The sequence below is a fragment of the Lactuca virosa genome, chromosome 3 (genome assembly GCF_052849685.1).
Source record: "Lactuca virosa cultivar CGN04683 chromosome 3, Lactuca_virosa_CGN04683_v6, whole genome shotgun sequence".
NCBI classification, from domain to species: domain Eukaryota; kingdom Viridiplantae; phylum Streptophyta; class Magnoliopsida; order Asterales; family Asteraceae; genus Lactuca; species Lactuca virosa.
In genome coordinates, this window is record NC_136428.1 from 255,273,828 (window position 1) to 255,289,477 (window position 15,650).

Here is a 15,650-nt window from a genome sequence, read left to right on the forward strand (position 1 = left end):
GTTGTGATACTATACATGAAGTTCTCCACCCCTGGATGTTTCCGCCATCCTTGGTTCGGGGGTGTGACATTTAGGGATTATATGAATTTGGTTTATGCATGTGTTTGATTATCATTACCTAGCATGTTAAAGTTTTCATCTTTGTTGCTTTGATTCAAGTTAAGTGTAGATTATTGACCATTTGAATTGCATGAACTTGTTTACCAAGTAGTTTATGACCATTCAATTGCGAGAGCTAGGATTAACCACATTTTAGATTAAGTGATAAATGTAATAACTTTAGCTGTGTTGGAGAACATAAATTGATCTTAATTGTGTTTAATTATTTGTCTTGATCATAGATGATTATTTTAGACATATCTTACATAGCACAATCATCATTAATAAACAATTATGTGTTTGCTTTTGTAAGATCAGTACATAGTTGTTCATAAATAGGTGAAAATATTAGTAGACCGGATCAAGATTGCTATTTACATATAAATTGGTAACCAACTTCATTAATCCATAAATAAGAACTAGCCATAGGAAAAAGGTGGATTCGAAATAAGTGAAAGCGTTTTTAATATCTTGATAACATTCGTTTTTAGTTAGCTGTTTGTTAGTTTTAAGTTAATTTGAACTTGCAAAATTAGATAAAATCCCCCTTTTAATTACTGTTTGATTTAGATTAATTTTTAGTAATTATTTTAGTATACTGAATTCGTTCCATGTGTTAAATATCTAACTATTTGTGTTATTCTATTTTCGATTGGGTACATTAACTTAGACGTAATAGTTAGTTAAATTACTTGGTGTAAACTATGATATAAATTACATATCACTCTTGTTATTTCAATCAAAAATGCATTATTTTTTTGGATTATTGTTTAAGTATAATACATATGGATATTTCTTCTAATGTTGATGAAATATTTTTTAATCATGTTTAATATTAAGGGAGGTACTTTTTGAAACAACTACGGGAGAGATTATGCACACACAGAATTTTGTGAGCATACGATTTGCACATGTTATATACCACAGTGTGATTGATTGTTGGGCCGCTGTTCTAAATTACAAGGAACAAAAGACAAAAAGTAAACCATATATATATATATATATATATATATATATATATATATATATATATATATATATATATATATATATATATATATATATATATGGGGTATGGATCTTTTACGAACCCATATTCTCCCACACACTCCACGAACTTTTTCACGTGAATTTTTTTTTAAAATGACTTAAGACATTAAGTCGGTCGTATAGAAGTGCATTCGCAAAAATAAATCTCAAAAAAAATATGCACACATGAAAAGTGTATATAAGCATTAACTTCAGAAGTGCTTATGTTTGTCAAAAGTAACTTTCATATGTGCATATTTTTTTCCAAATTATTTTAGGAAAGCACTTCTATATGACCGACTTAATGCCTTAAGTCACTTATTTCTAAAACATTTCACACAAAAAAATTTACGGAATTCACGGGAAAATATGAATTCACACAAAATCCTGACCCTATATATATATATATATATATATATATATATATATATATATATATATATATATATATATATATATATATATATATATATATATATATATATATATATAGGCAAAAGATCAATAGAGAACCATAATTATTGGTTCTCCAAGGAACCAAATTTTTTTTTTCAAGTTCTAGAGTTTATTCTTTATCGAAAAAAAATTAAAAATTTCTAAATTCATAACTTAACATTGTGAATGTTAAATATATTTTTCGGATTCACCGTGTGAATTTAGATTCACATTGTGACTATTCAAATATTCACATTGTGAATTTGACGAAAAAAAAAATTTTTTATCGAATTTGACATTATTGGAAAAAGGATAAAAAATTATGAATTTCTGTATTTTTAGTTTTTTTTTTTTTGATAAAAAATAAGTTTTTAAAGTTGAAAAAAAAATTGGTTCTTTGGTTCCTTGATTAATTATGGTTCTCTATTGAACCTCACCATATATATATATATATATATATATATATATATATATATATATATATATATATATATATATATATATATATATATATATATATATATATATATATATATATATATATATATATATACTAGTAGTATACCCGCGCAAAGCGGCGGGCGGCGAATACTTTTTTTCGGTAATTAGTTTCTTTTCGGGACAAAAACCACCTGAACCATCTATTTAACAAAAAAAAAGTTCGGGACGAAAACCAAAAATTTGGGAAACCATGGGGACCATTTATGTAATTTTGTCCAAAACTTATTAAGATTTTCCATAACAAGTTTGTGAAATTTTAATCATCAAATTATAATAACTAAAAAAAAACTTTAAATAATGTATATGTATTTACTAATGTTATATGTACAATATTAATCGCCAACACTTCTTTATACACCACATTTGACTCTTTGAAATATAGGCTTCATCATCATTGAACTTTTTTTAGGCTTCACTAATATATTCGTATTGTCATGTGATGTCCCTCTCGACAATGCAACGAAAAATTGATAATGCAAGAATACCCGGGTAGATATATACCTATATTTGAAATTGTTTGTCTATGAGCTTAATTGGTTGTCATCGCAAAACATAGTCGAATAGAAATTTATTTTCTTTTCAACTTGAATAAGAACATGTCATCCTCAAATGGATAGTTAATATTTATTTTAAGTCATATTAACTATATAAATGCACACAACACCCTAAAGTGGATTCAGAGCATAAGTGTTAGTATTGTGGTCGTAGGGTAGGTTGTGTGTTCAAGGTGGATATTATGTAACAAATTGTTTCCTTTAGGGTATCGGGTCCAAGGTTTAGATTTTACCATATGCAATGACCGTTTATTTTTTGGACCAAATAACTTTTCTGAATTAGTGTAAATGAATATTTACCGATTCATTGATTTTGAGCAAATAACTAGGGAAGAATCCCGCGTTGCGGATGTTGGAGTTGCGGGGGTTGGAAGGTATTGCTGTAGCACAAACGCACTCATGTTCACCGCTTATGTAATTCATCGAAATTAATATGATTGTGCTTAGATTTCAATTCTATGAATCAGAATTAAAGTTCCCAACACAGGGGTAAAATTGTCATTTATTGAAAATTAAGCTACCAACCATTCCTTTGAGTTTCATATGTATACAACCATTCAAAAACTCACGATACTACACAAATAGATCAAAATCGAAATGTTTTTTACCTTACATTGACCACAATTGACCAGCAAGAAATCCAACCTATAAATTACACTCACAAATTCCTTGACTAACCAAAAAGAAGTTAAAAAAATGTAACTGATCATACATTACACATGCTAGCGCATTTTAACATCAGGAACTTCAAAAGTCGTTGTATACGATTCCTCACTTGCACCTTTCGCTATACACACAAAACTATCATAATTATATAATCAAACAATCCCTTGTTTTGACCTTTATACCCTTTGCCCAAAAACTTTCTATTTTCCGGGCAAATAAGCTCAGGAACAACTTCTTTTGCCCCATTGCAGTAGGCTGACCGGATGGCTCTAATTACCTGGTATTGAAAAAGGGCAAAAATAAAGAAATACTTCCATTATTTTATCGATTTAGCCAAAAAAAAACAATTATTTGAAATGACTATTATCATAATATTACCCAACTTTTTACTGTAAAAAAAAAAAAAAAAAAAAACACCCATATATACTTTACCAGGTAAAGTGGTACCCCAGTGCCTTTCAACATCTTCAACAGCAGCTGTATTTTTTCTAAATACCCATAATACCTGAAAAGCCCTTCATCTTGTCTCCAATTCTCTTTCACCTTCACTTCCACCTGTTTTCATCACAACCATTATTAATTTCAATTTTCAGAATCTTGTTTTTCTTCCTACAAACTAAACAAAATTTCCGACTCCCCTCCCCAAAAATCTGGTCGTCCAATGCGTTGACAGTAACTACAAAGCATAAACTAAATTAAATTATTAACAAATTACAAAACGTGAATTTAGTTATTAAAAAAAAACTAATCAGAATCACCCTATGTCTAGTAAAAGGTTGAAATCTCTAACCGTTTTAAGGTTTCTTCAACAGTGATAGCAATCAATGCTTCTTCATACTTATGTCTTTCTTTCTCATTATCACATAACACCTATTTTATTGCCATGCATAGCTCATCTGCAGCATATGCACATAACAAAAAACATTTTAAGGGTTAACATGTTAACACAAATGACAAAACAAAAGATGATGCATGAAACACAAAAGAACCTGCATTTTCTCTTTCTTCACGAAGGCTAAGATTAACACTCTTGTTCATAGCCATTCCTTTTCAAAGCTGCAAGGTCCTACAAGTTTGACTTCTGGTTCTGGTTTTCTCCACAACCAGGCCAAGGGACTTAATGGCAAATACCTACAAAAGAATATGTACATTTATACTGGTCTTTGATTCATTTCTGCCTAACACATCCATATATCAATATTCAGAACCTCATTAGATCTTATGATAAAAAGGACAGCCTGTAAGGGTAGCTACAGGTCCTTCCCAAGTATTATTCATCTCATGAACATTCACAATCTGATCAATTTAAAGATAACATACGCTATTATGTTTACCTTTTTGCTTGGTTTTCTTGCAAAGACCAAAAGACACCAGTTATTTCCTTTCATGTATCATGAAACTTCAGAAAAAACATTTGTAGAGTGATTCTTGAGAGTGACATTACATCGAGCACCTGGTGGACATGGTATTCAAGGCAGATTTAGTGGGCTTCAATTAGAAAACATAAGAAAGAATGCCATTTTCAAAATCCAACACCTTATGCCTTGCTTTTGGCGATGTCTTTATTGGATCATTCATGTGCTCAAGTAGAAGAGAGACATAGCCAATACACTTTTATGTAAAACTAAAATCCATAGTTTATTTAGAACTATACATGACTAAATTGACTTGTATGGATGCTAAAAGATGAAAAAGAACATATAAAAGAACCCTGTCAATTAATAAATGAACGAAAACAAACCCCATCTCTAAATTGCAAATTAGAAAATCAGAAATAGTTCAAGAAGAATCATTTGAGGTTTTGGTTATTATCAAAAATGGAAAACACAACGGAAAACACAGAATCTTCTATGATTTTCAGGGGTCACTTTATCTTTATTCATGAACATACCCCAAAATCTAACCTTTTCTATCACAACTCAAAGCAGCAGATTCAGGTTAACAATATATAATATAACAAAATTGAATTATATTCTTCATGGCAACATCCATCTCATCTATTGTGATCCAGAGATATCATAAAGTTAGGGTAAAAGCAGGGCATCATAATTCATGACACATGAATATATCCTTTTTGTTGAAAAACACGTGAAGTGCTTTGATTCGTTATTAGGTTAGTTGGCAATGACTAAAGCAAACTAACCGAAGAGAAGCATATCCCCATACTGATGTTTAGAATTGTAGATATAGTCGATGTACTCTGAAAAAAAAATCAAAATTTAGCTTGACAGGTAAATAATTCTTACATAGAGCAGTAACCGTATATCAATATAAACAAAATTCATCAGAATAAACTAACTCATAGGCAGGAAAACTGGAATTACATATACACTTCAAATTAAAAGCATACATTATGTGTTTTTTACCTCGGTGTTGAAGACGACGGTGGAAGGTCGGCGGAATCGGTGTCGCCGGCGTCGCTATGGCCATAAGGAAGAATCGATGGTGTACCGGTGGTGTATTTCCTCTAAGAGCAGTGGGGAATGCGAGATGAAGTCATGAGTTTAGGTTCGTCATGGTGGTTCCTCCGTGAACGGAGGCAGACTCGCCAACGTCTGCTGTCGCCGGAATCGGTGTATCCGACTCAAACTTTGCTTTGAATCAATTAACCCCAAAACTGAAATCGCAGAGCACACAATTGGATCTGATTCCAAATTGAAAGAAAAACTGAGTTTTGTTTGTTTTAAAAGCTAATGAATAATTGTGGGTTGGATTTACCTGGGTTTGTGGAGCAGTTGAGGTCGGCTCCAACCCGTCCAGCCGATGCAAAACCGGAACGAAAGTAGAAGACAGTGAAGGAATCGCGTTTGAGCAGAACCGCAAAGTCAGGGAGAGGTAGTGGATGCGCCCTGACGGTGGAGGTCTGGCCGACGTCGTTGTCGTCGTCGGTGAGATCATAGTCCAAATACTCCTTAGGTCGAACAACATTACCATTTACCATGGGGGTGCAGTGGTTGAAGACGTACGGTGGAAGAGGGAAGTGTAGGGCGGTGGTTTGGAAGGAGCGTATGGAGGGTAGAGGAAACTGGAAGAGCAAAAGAGAACAGAGACGTAGAAGGTAAGCGGTGGAAAAATTAGATATGGCAAAAAAGAAGGAGCAGGAAAACAAACACGTAGAAAGGAGTTTGAGAAACGAAGACATGTGTAATCCAGAGTTTGAGAAATGAAGAGGTGTGTAATCCACTTTCACTTCTAATATAAAATATTTATTAAGCCAAAGAAGACAACAAAGGAAGAGAACATGAAAATCCAAAAAGAAAATTCCAGCCAATGACAGGCAAGTACTGTTCAAGTGGCACTTTAGAATTAGTATGTATATATAATATGTTGAAAATTGGTTAATAGATAATAGTATGAGATTGTTTTTCTCTCTAAAAAATAAACGTTTTTGTATATGATGGTTTTTTACACTATTTACGTTTTTATAATTTATTATTTTTTTCTTTTATACTAAATTAGTGTATTTTCGGTTAAAATATGCCGACATCAAATCTGATAACTCACAATAAATATATATGAAGTATATCATCGATCAAAGTACAACCAATTAGTATAAATTTATTCTTATGTCCAACTTTTATAATGACATATACTTATGTTGTTTATAAATTTATCATAAATAATTATTAAATGTTAAAAATATCATTTCAGTGCAAACACCAAAATTAGTTGATTATACATTGAATAAAATAATTAAATTAGTATTATGAAAATGTTTGGTGAATTCTAATAGACCTTCATAGTTAATACTTTAAAAACACATACAACAGGTTTAGTGCTCATATTCACATTTTTTATGTGGATAGGATCATAAGTGTCCGGATCGAATTCGGGCTTCATTTTCATTTGTGTCTTTATTTTAATGATTGTCTTCTCATTATTTCTGTTTTTTTTATTATTTAATTTTATTTCTATGGGTTTTTAACAACAAACGGAAATAAATAGTTAATTATTAGGTTTGCCACATTGTGTATAGCCTATTGTTTTAGTACATAGTACATCCATCTGTCTTTCTAGATTCCTATTATTATGTGTTTTGGTAAATCACAATTGCTACATAAAACTATAAAAAAACAACTTTCAAAACAACCGTATAATGAGTTTAAACATCAAACACTTTTGAAAAAAAATAATAATAACTACAAAATTGCCTCCTACTTCAACTCTACAAATCTACCAATATGCTATTGAGGATCTTCTCGGACACAAGCTTCAACTCCACATATTTAGTAGCACCACTCCAGCAGTCCAGCTGAACTATTTTTTCCAATTTCATTGTGAAAAAAATACCAATATATCCATTGTTCTTTTGTGTGAACCTGGACATTATTAAAAAGAAACAATGACATAATTTTTATCAAAAGAATTAAAGATTAACATAAAACCTTTTCATAAACAAATTATCAAATTTTGAACCATCAATTTCCATTACCCTTAATTAGCCCAAGCGTATGGAACCATATTGGGTTGAATGCTTCACCTCTGAAAATTAGTTGAAGCAGTCTTGTATTTGGCCCAATTCCGATATAAATTGACATTTTTACAACAAATTATCTTTTATAAATAAATTCTCAGATTATAAAAAAGAAGTGTTACATAATATAATTGGATTGTTTTATATGCTTTGGTACATTGTTCTTTCATTCCAAGTCCAACAGAAAGTCTGGTGCTATAAATGGATGGTTTTTCAAAAAAAAAATGTAAGTGTAATGCTATAATTGTTACTTTTTCAAAAAATAAAAAATAAAAAAATTTGAAAGTGCAATGATATACTTGGTTACCTGGACATTAAAAATATGCAAATATGATCTAATAGGTAGTTTGTAAGAATTCCTACACTAACCCTTAGTTCAAGCTCCAAGAGAACACGTAATTGTATAACTCGGTAGTTACAATATTATATTTTATTACTTTTCATTGCGCTAAATTCAAAAAATAGCAACCTACTATCATCAAGTAAAATGTACTAAATAAATCACAATCTTGATCAAAATCAATGCAAGTAAAATGTAATGAAACTGTTATTATTTTTGTTTCAGTTAAGCAGATGTAAACCTGATCACAATCAATCCAGTTTAGAGAACATATGTAGAAATCATAAATCATAATTTCAGGTGCAATGCTTTCCACTATGGTACCTGGAGATGTACAAGTGGAAATATCACTTCCCATAAAGTAACATCACTTCTACTTAAATATATTGGCCAATGTATATTAATCATCAAGAGTACCAAAAACCCTAGAGCACTCACTGCCAATAACCACCAAATATCATTTAATCCTTAATGAAACTCTTTTGCGTTTTACACGGTTCACCTTGTTACAGAATTCATGTAAAATATATTTTGTACCATCATAAATACATAATAAATATTGAAAACCGTGTAAGTATCACATTAACATATATATTACTCGATGAAGATGCTAACCTTTTAGTAAAACTACAAGTCCTGGAAATTTTTGACTTTTAGTAAAACTACAAGTACCACTACCAATAACCAGAAAAAAATACATTACTCCATGAAGGTGTTGACCTGTTATTAAAATCTTATGGCAATTTCTCGACAAAGATTTTTTTTCTTCTTTATCTCCATAAGAAAATACAAGATAAGCTACCGGATTGTCGCTTCATTTCCAATAAATAAGAGCATATGAAACAAAACACAACATGATAATGTAGCAAGAAACACATTAATTTAATGCATCAAAACTCTAACAAAAGGAAAGAATACTTCTGTTAATCTGATAATCAGAGAGTATTATTAAGTTTTGGATTCCTATTAAAGGGAAAAACATACTCTTAATATTGTATTACCTCAGTTATGATGGTGAAAATGGATGTTGATTTATCCAGAAACATGACTAAAGTTTCAAGCCCAAAATGGATGTTGGCTTACCCTACCATAGGTTTCGCATACATGGATTAGGAATTAGGTTCTTCCTTTTGTCACACCCCCGAACCAGACGGCAGAACCGTCCGAGGGCTCGTGTGACTTAAATTGAAATATCATCACAATGAATATACATGAAACATAACATAAACATCACCATGCATTAATACATTACAACCGTCATTGTTCACATCAAGTACATTGTTTACATTACATAATCCAAAACATAAATTGTTTATCGATTAACATCACACAAAAGACGTTCAGAAACACGCTTGGTAATTCTTCATTCTAACGATTACCTGAGAACACAAGTTATTTTGAAAACGGTCAACATATATAATGTTGGTGAGTTCATAAGCAAGTTTGATGTAAAGATGTTTTGTATCGTTTGTAAAACCCAGAAAATCCGATATTTTCTGAAACAAAAACTGTTTACGAAAAAGATGTGATGATCCCATAAGTATATATGTATGTGATTTCAAAACATGTAAAAGTGAATGTTCACCATAATTGTTCTTTGTATTGTAGTTGTTGTATGTAAAAAGTGAATAATGTCGTTCCCCGGAAAACCCGATGTTTTCCAATTCAAATAGTATGATAGTATCGTATTATTGTATGAATCACTTTGCATCGTCACAGTGTATGAATATGATTACTTATGAATGATGATATGGTAATGGATCTCTATGTGAGTCGTTATAACCATGCATAATAATGACTATTTCGTCTGTCTTGGCATTTTTCCAAACGTCGGTTTTGATCAAGATTTTGTCACCCTAGACTGGCCGAGTCCAACTGTAGCGAACAGTTCAGGTGTGGGGGAGTCACCCCCGTATAGATCTATACACAAACTCTCGCTCTCCCTCCAGGAGACTCTGATTATAACTACAGGCTACGACCGACACTCGTTGGTGCCAACCGATAATTCTCACTAAATCCCAATTATTACTCCATGAATTTGAATAACATTGTTTACAACCTGTTTGATGTTCACATGAATATGAATAAAGCCTAACAAACACGAAAAAGGACAACTGTGGCCCACTAATCATGCATGTTATTTCTAGGCCGTCGAGTATACTTACGGACTCGTTAGCCCATCAAGCATATGATGGATTTGGACCATACTAGCAATGCAAATGGGCCACTAAGGCCCAATAGCATGTAAAAGCTAGTGAGGGTCCAATAGGCATGTAATTGGATCACCAGAAGCCCAATAAACATGTATTGATTAGATTGGGTCCAATAATCGTGTGATTGGGCCACGAGGGCCCAATATGCACGAATAGGAAACATTGGGGCCCAATCATTGTATCGTTTCTCCGTTCTTCGATATGTTTGTAGTATAGAATTCGTTTACGCTTAGTATTTACTTTCAATGGTAAAACACTTGACGTTGGATTTATAACGACACTTTGATTATAAACATATACCTTCATATATATATATATATATATATATATATATATATATATATATATATATATATATATATATATATATATATATATATATATACTTAAACCCATACGCTATAAACTTAATATCTTTGGCCCAATTGTTTTAATATTAACATATTTGACCCCAAAATATTTATTTGACCATTTCAGCCCATTTTCATATAAATTACATCTTCAACCCCTTTCTTAATAAAAATGACATTTTTGGTCCCTTTTGATGAAAATTGGCATTTTTGGTCCTTCTTATTTTTCTTGGCATTTTCGGCCCAAAACATTATATAAATTGTGATTTCAGCCCAAAAATGTAATATTGAACATTTTCAGCCTTTAATTGTAAAAAGTTTACATTTTTGGCTCAAATTCCGTAAGTTTTACATTTTTGGCCCAATTTCCAAAAAGTTTGCATTTTTAGTCCAAATTTGCACAAAAATCGTTTTCAGCCCCTGAAATAGTTTATTTATGTTTTAGACCCATATTTTGATGAATTTACAACTTCAGTCCTCGAAAATCTCTATTTTCGCAACTTTGGGCCCAAAAACCGTGAGGCCTAAATGTAGGCCCAATAAACTATAATTTATGTTTTTGACCCCTAGAAAAGTGTTATTTTCATAAAAGTCAGATTTTTTTATGTAAATATACTATTTTATCCTTGAAAAACCGAAAATAGCATATTTTACCCAAATCTTTGTTATTTTTGCAAAAATGACACTTTTAAGGATTTTTGTCTTTGTTTTTACTTCTTAAACATAAAAACTTTTGGATCTTTGAAGTATGTTGTTTATTAGGTTTTTTTGTTTGTGTATCTGTAACACCCGGATTCCCAGGTATCTTATTTTATGTAATTATATTGAGTTTTGGAGAGGGACTCGGCGAGTAGGCGCACAGACTCGCCGAGTAGGATCGCGCATGGTTGGACTGATTTAGTGGCGGACTCGGTGATTCCATTTGTGGACTCGGCGAGTCCATGCTGTTTAATGAAACCCTAATCCTCGGGGCCTGAGCCCTATTTAAAGGCCTTTATGGCCTCCATTTGCGGCCATTGCACCCTAGAGGAACCCTAGAGAGAGAGTAAGAGAGTTGAGAGCAAAAGGAGGCTATTTCTTCATCTTTTTGTGTGATTTGGCTTGAAGGAAGATAGGAGCACACATCTAGAACGTGAAGGGGGCTGGATCTGAGCTAATCATCTTGTGGTATCATCTTTGGAGGTATAAACCTTTCCCATTTCGTGTTACTTTGATGGATTCCTTGCTTTTAGGGTTTTTACCCTCATGTTATGGAAGATCTAGGGAGTATGAGGTCCACTTTGAGATTATGACATCAGATCTGGACCCATAGAGGTCCAGAGGACCTTTCCCTTTCTGCTTTATGCTTGTTCATGGAGGATTGGAGACTAGGTTGCCATTTTTAGGGATATTTCTCCATTTGAGGCTTGATATGGGTTGCATGCACGTAAAGGTTGCACCTTTACGTGACTTATGAGTGTTAGAAGGATGGATCTACTGTTTGGTGAAGCAGATCTGACCTTAGAAGGTCATTTGAGTATGATCATGGAGGCAACTCGCCGAGTCCATAAGTGGACTCGACGAGTTGAGTCGGGTTGCCCCGCGACTCGCGATCTGTGACGACCCATGGAGCATAGGGTTGACTCAGTGAGTCAAGAGAGGACCAGGGGTGGAGAGGGCAGGCGTGTACTCGCCGAGTCACCCTAGTGCACTCGGCGAGTAGGGTCAGCTGTGGCCGTTGACTTTCGTTGACTTTTAGGGTTTCGGTCAACAGTTGGACTTTTGAGTCAAGGAGGGGTAAAATGGTCTTTTACCCTTCAGAGGGATCGTAGAAGGGGATTTAATCTAGCCTTTGAGAGCCGTTATTTATTTGAGGATATTGTGTATGTGATTAGGCGGAGGCTAGATCAGTAGATTCGTGTGCGAGATCATCCGAGATACCCGAGGTGAGTCTTCTCACTATACATTACCTAGAGTGGTATTTATGTGTAGACCAGAGGGTCTTGTATGCTATGTGTATGTATGAGATTATGTGCATTGTGTTATATGTATGCTATGTGTTGTATAGACCGGACCGGAGTGTCCAACGATATAGACCGGACCGAAGGGTCCAACGATACAGACCGGACCGAAGGGTCCAACGAGCTATGACAGGACCAGAGGGTCCAACGAGCTACGGGACTAGAGGGTCCCGCTGAGACACATCAGACCAGAGGGTCGTATTGTAGCCTCGAGTGGCATATGTGTTGCATGTGGTATTTTGGGGAACTCACTAAGCTTTTATGCTTACAGTTGTTGTGTGATGTGTTTCAGGTACTAGTGAGGATCGCGGGAAGGCGCCGGCATGATTCGTACACACTGAGAGGATTTATGTACATGAGATCTTGGGACATGTTTTTGTTATGATACAGTGATACATTGTGATTTTGTGATTGGCATGTGGTTGAAAGTATGATTTGAAAATGAAAAATTGTTTTGAAAATTTACGTTGTTACAGTATCTTTCACACTTTAGCCATAGATTTCGAGATATAGCAAATAATATCATATTTTCACAACACAAAACCAAAGAAATCACATATAACAAGCATACACACATAGATCAACACATAGCACTTGCATTCTCCCCCCAAAGCAAGTAAAAACCAAAAACAAGGGGGTATGAACTCACCTTGGGTTTGTGGTTTCAGTTTTGGAGAAGAGATGAAGAGATCTTGGTCCTAGCAAGCTTTCTTGGGTGATTTTCGGACTTACAAGGTTTCTAAGAGTTAGATCATGAAGTAAAGCCATGTAAGAAGGAGTTCTTAACATTAAGATGGAAAATAGATGTTTGTGTTTAATAACAACTTACCAAAGGTTGGAAAAACTTGTGAAGATCCTTGAGAACAAGCAAATTTCGAGATTTTGATGAAAGAAAGAAGGTGTTCTTGAGAGAATTTGGAAGTGTTTGAAAAATGATTTGTGTGTGGGTGTGTTGATGCTCTCGGCCGAGAGTTAAAGGGAAAGAAAGAGAAGAGAGTCCTGAGGTAATAGATGCATGGGAACATGAGAATACTTGGTTACATGGTGAGTAATTGTCTAATTATCCATTAAACAAAAATGATGTGTCATGGCTTAATAATCCTCATTAATCTCTTTTTTTTTGTTGTTGGGCCGAAAGCTTGGGCTAGGAGAAAAAGTTGCATAGTGTTGGGCCATTAGTTGTCTTAGTTCGAAGTTTAAAAGGCCCAGCTTAGTATTTCCGGGCCATTGGGCTCCTAAGGTGGTTCACGACCCATTATGGTATAAAAGAATGGGTTTATGGCCATTAGGGTTAATTAGATTTGTTATGGCCCAACAAGGCCCATTAAAGATAAACTAATTCATTTTAGATCCATTATGGCCCAAAATGTTAAGTTTCATGAAAGGGGGGTCCAATTAGAGCCCATTTAAGAGTTCTAAGCCCAAAATAGTCAAATTGGAAGCTTATTGGTCTATTAGGCCCAATAAGGAAATCCTAGTCCATATTCGACTTAAACCGGGATTTTTAGGGTTTCCAATCTTTAGTTGACCATTTAAAGTGTTTATATAGAGTTTGATGGAATTTTGTTGTCATTGAATAAACATCATGCATGCTTTCCAAATTTGTTTACAAGTGTTATCCTCATTGTTGTTACAAAAGCATGGAATTTCCTAGTTGTGACATCATCCCCCCGTTAGAGGGAATTTCGTCCCAAATTTCTTTTTGAAACTAGATTTGAGAAGGCGAGAATAAGTGAGGGTACTTTTGTTTCATTTGGTCTTCGCGTTCCTATGCGAATTCCGGTCCACGCTTTGCGTTCCATCGAACCTTCACAATCGGGATGCGACTTTGCTTAGTACGCTTCACTTCCCTGTCCATGATTTCAACTGGTTCTTCCACGAACAGGAGATTCTCGTTCATTTCGATTTCTTCCAATGGGATGACAAGAGTTTCGTCGGACAAGCACTTTTTCAGATTGGAAACATGGAACACGGGGTGTACGCTGCTGAGCTCAACAGGTAGCTGCAGCCTATAGGCCACTGGACCGATTCGGGCAAGAATCTCGAATGGCCCAATGTAACGTGGGTTTAGTTTCCCCCGTTTCCCGAAACGAATCACCCCCTTCCAGGGAGAGACTTTTAATAACACCCGATCCCCGACTTGGAATTCCAAGGGCTTTCGTCGTTTATCAGCATAGCTCTTATGTCGGTCTCGTGATGCTTGAAGTCGAGCTATGATTTGAACTATCTTCTCTATCGTTTCGCGTTTGATTTCTGGCCCTGTTAAAGCACTGTTCGGAGCTTGCCCTTTTGCTAGCTGAGTATCATCCACCTCAACCCAGCACAACGTGATCTACATTTACGACCGTATAACGCTTCGAAGGGAGCAACCTTGATGCTCGTGTGATAGCTGTTGTTGTAGGAGAATTCAATCAAAGGCAAGTGGGTATCCCATGACCTTCCGAAGTCTATCACACATGCTCGAAGCATATCTTCAAGCGTTTGAATGGTTCGCTCACTTTGACCATCCGTCTGTGGGTGGTAAGCAGTGCTCATGTCGAGTTGTGTTCCCATAGCTTTTTGAAGTGATTGCCAAAAACGTGAAGTGAATCTACTATCTCGATCTGATATGATAGATATTGGCACTCCATGGAGTCTCACGATCTCCTTGATGTAGGTTATGGTCAATTTCTCCATCTTGTAAGATTCCTTTATTGGCAGGAAATGGGCGGATTTTGTCAATCTATCGATGATTACCCATATAGCATCTAGCCCGTCCGCTGTCTTGGGTAATTTAGTCACAAAATCCATGGTAATCCTTTCCCATTTCCACTCGGGTATTTCAGGCTGTTGCAATAGACCCGAGGGCTTTTGATATTCTACCTTCACTTTAGCGCAAGTGAGGCACTTGCTAATGTAAGTGGCAATTTCTGCCTTCATGTTAGGCCACCAATAATATTATTTGATATCTAGGTACATTTTATCTGAACCTGGATGGATGGAGTATCGT

General features: G+C 34.5%; 1 long non-coding RNA gene across 3 annotated transcripts; it reads right to left on the reverse strand.

Annotated features, from left to right (window-relative positions):
• Positions 1-3,123: 3,123 nt before the first annotated feature.
• Positions 3,124-6,447, reverse strand: LOC145162918 (uncharacterized). Of its 3 annotated transcripts, none has more exons than XR_013739433.1 (8): positions 6,003-6,447; positions 5,651-5,901; positions 5,428-5,484; positions 4,619-4,737; positions 4,274-4,415; positions 4,075-4,180; positions 3,717-3,960; positions 3,124-3,561 (listed from the first exon to the last, which is right to left on the reverse strand). It is a non-coding gene; the product is annotated as an uncharacterized LOC145162918 (long non-coding RNA). The 3 variants fall into 3 exon arrangements; XR_013739432.1 differs by having other exon boundaries at positions 5,651-5,928; XR_013739434.1 differs by lacking the exons at positions 5,428-5,484; positions 5,651-5,901; positions 6,003-6,447 and adding an exon at positions 4,821-5,271 and having other exon boundaries at positions 3,126-3,561.
• Between the last annotated feature and the right edge of the window lie 9,203 nt (positions 6,448-15,650).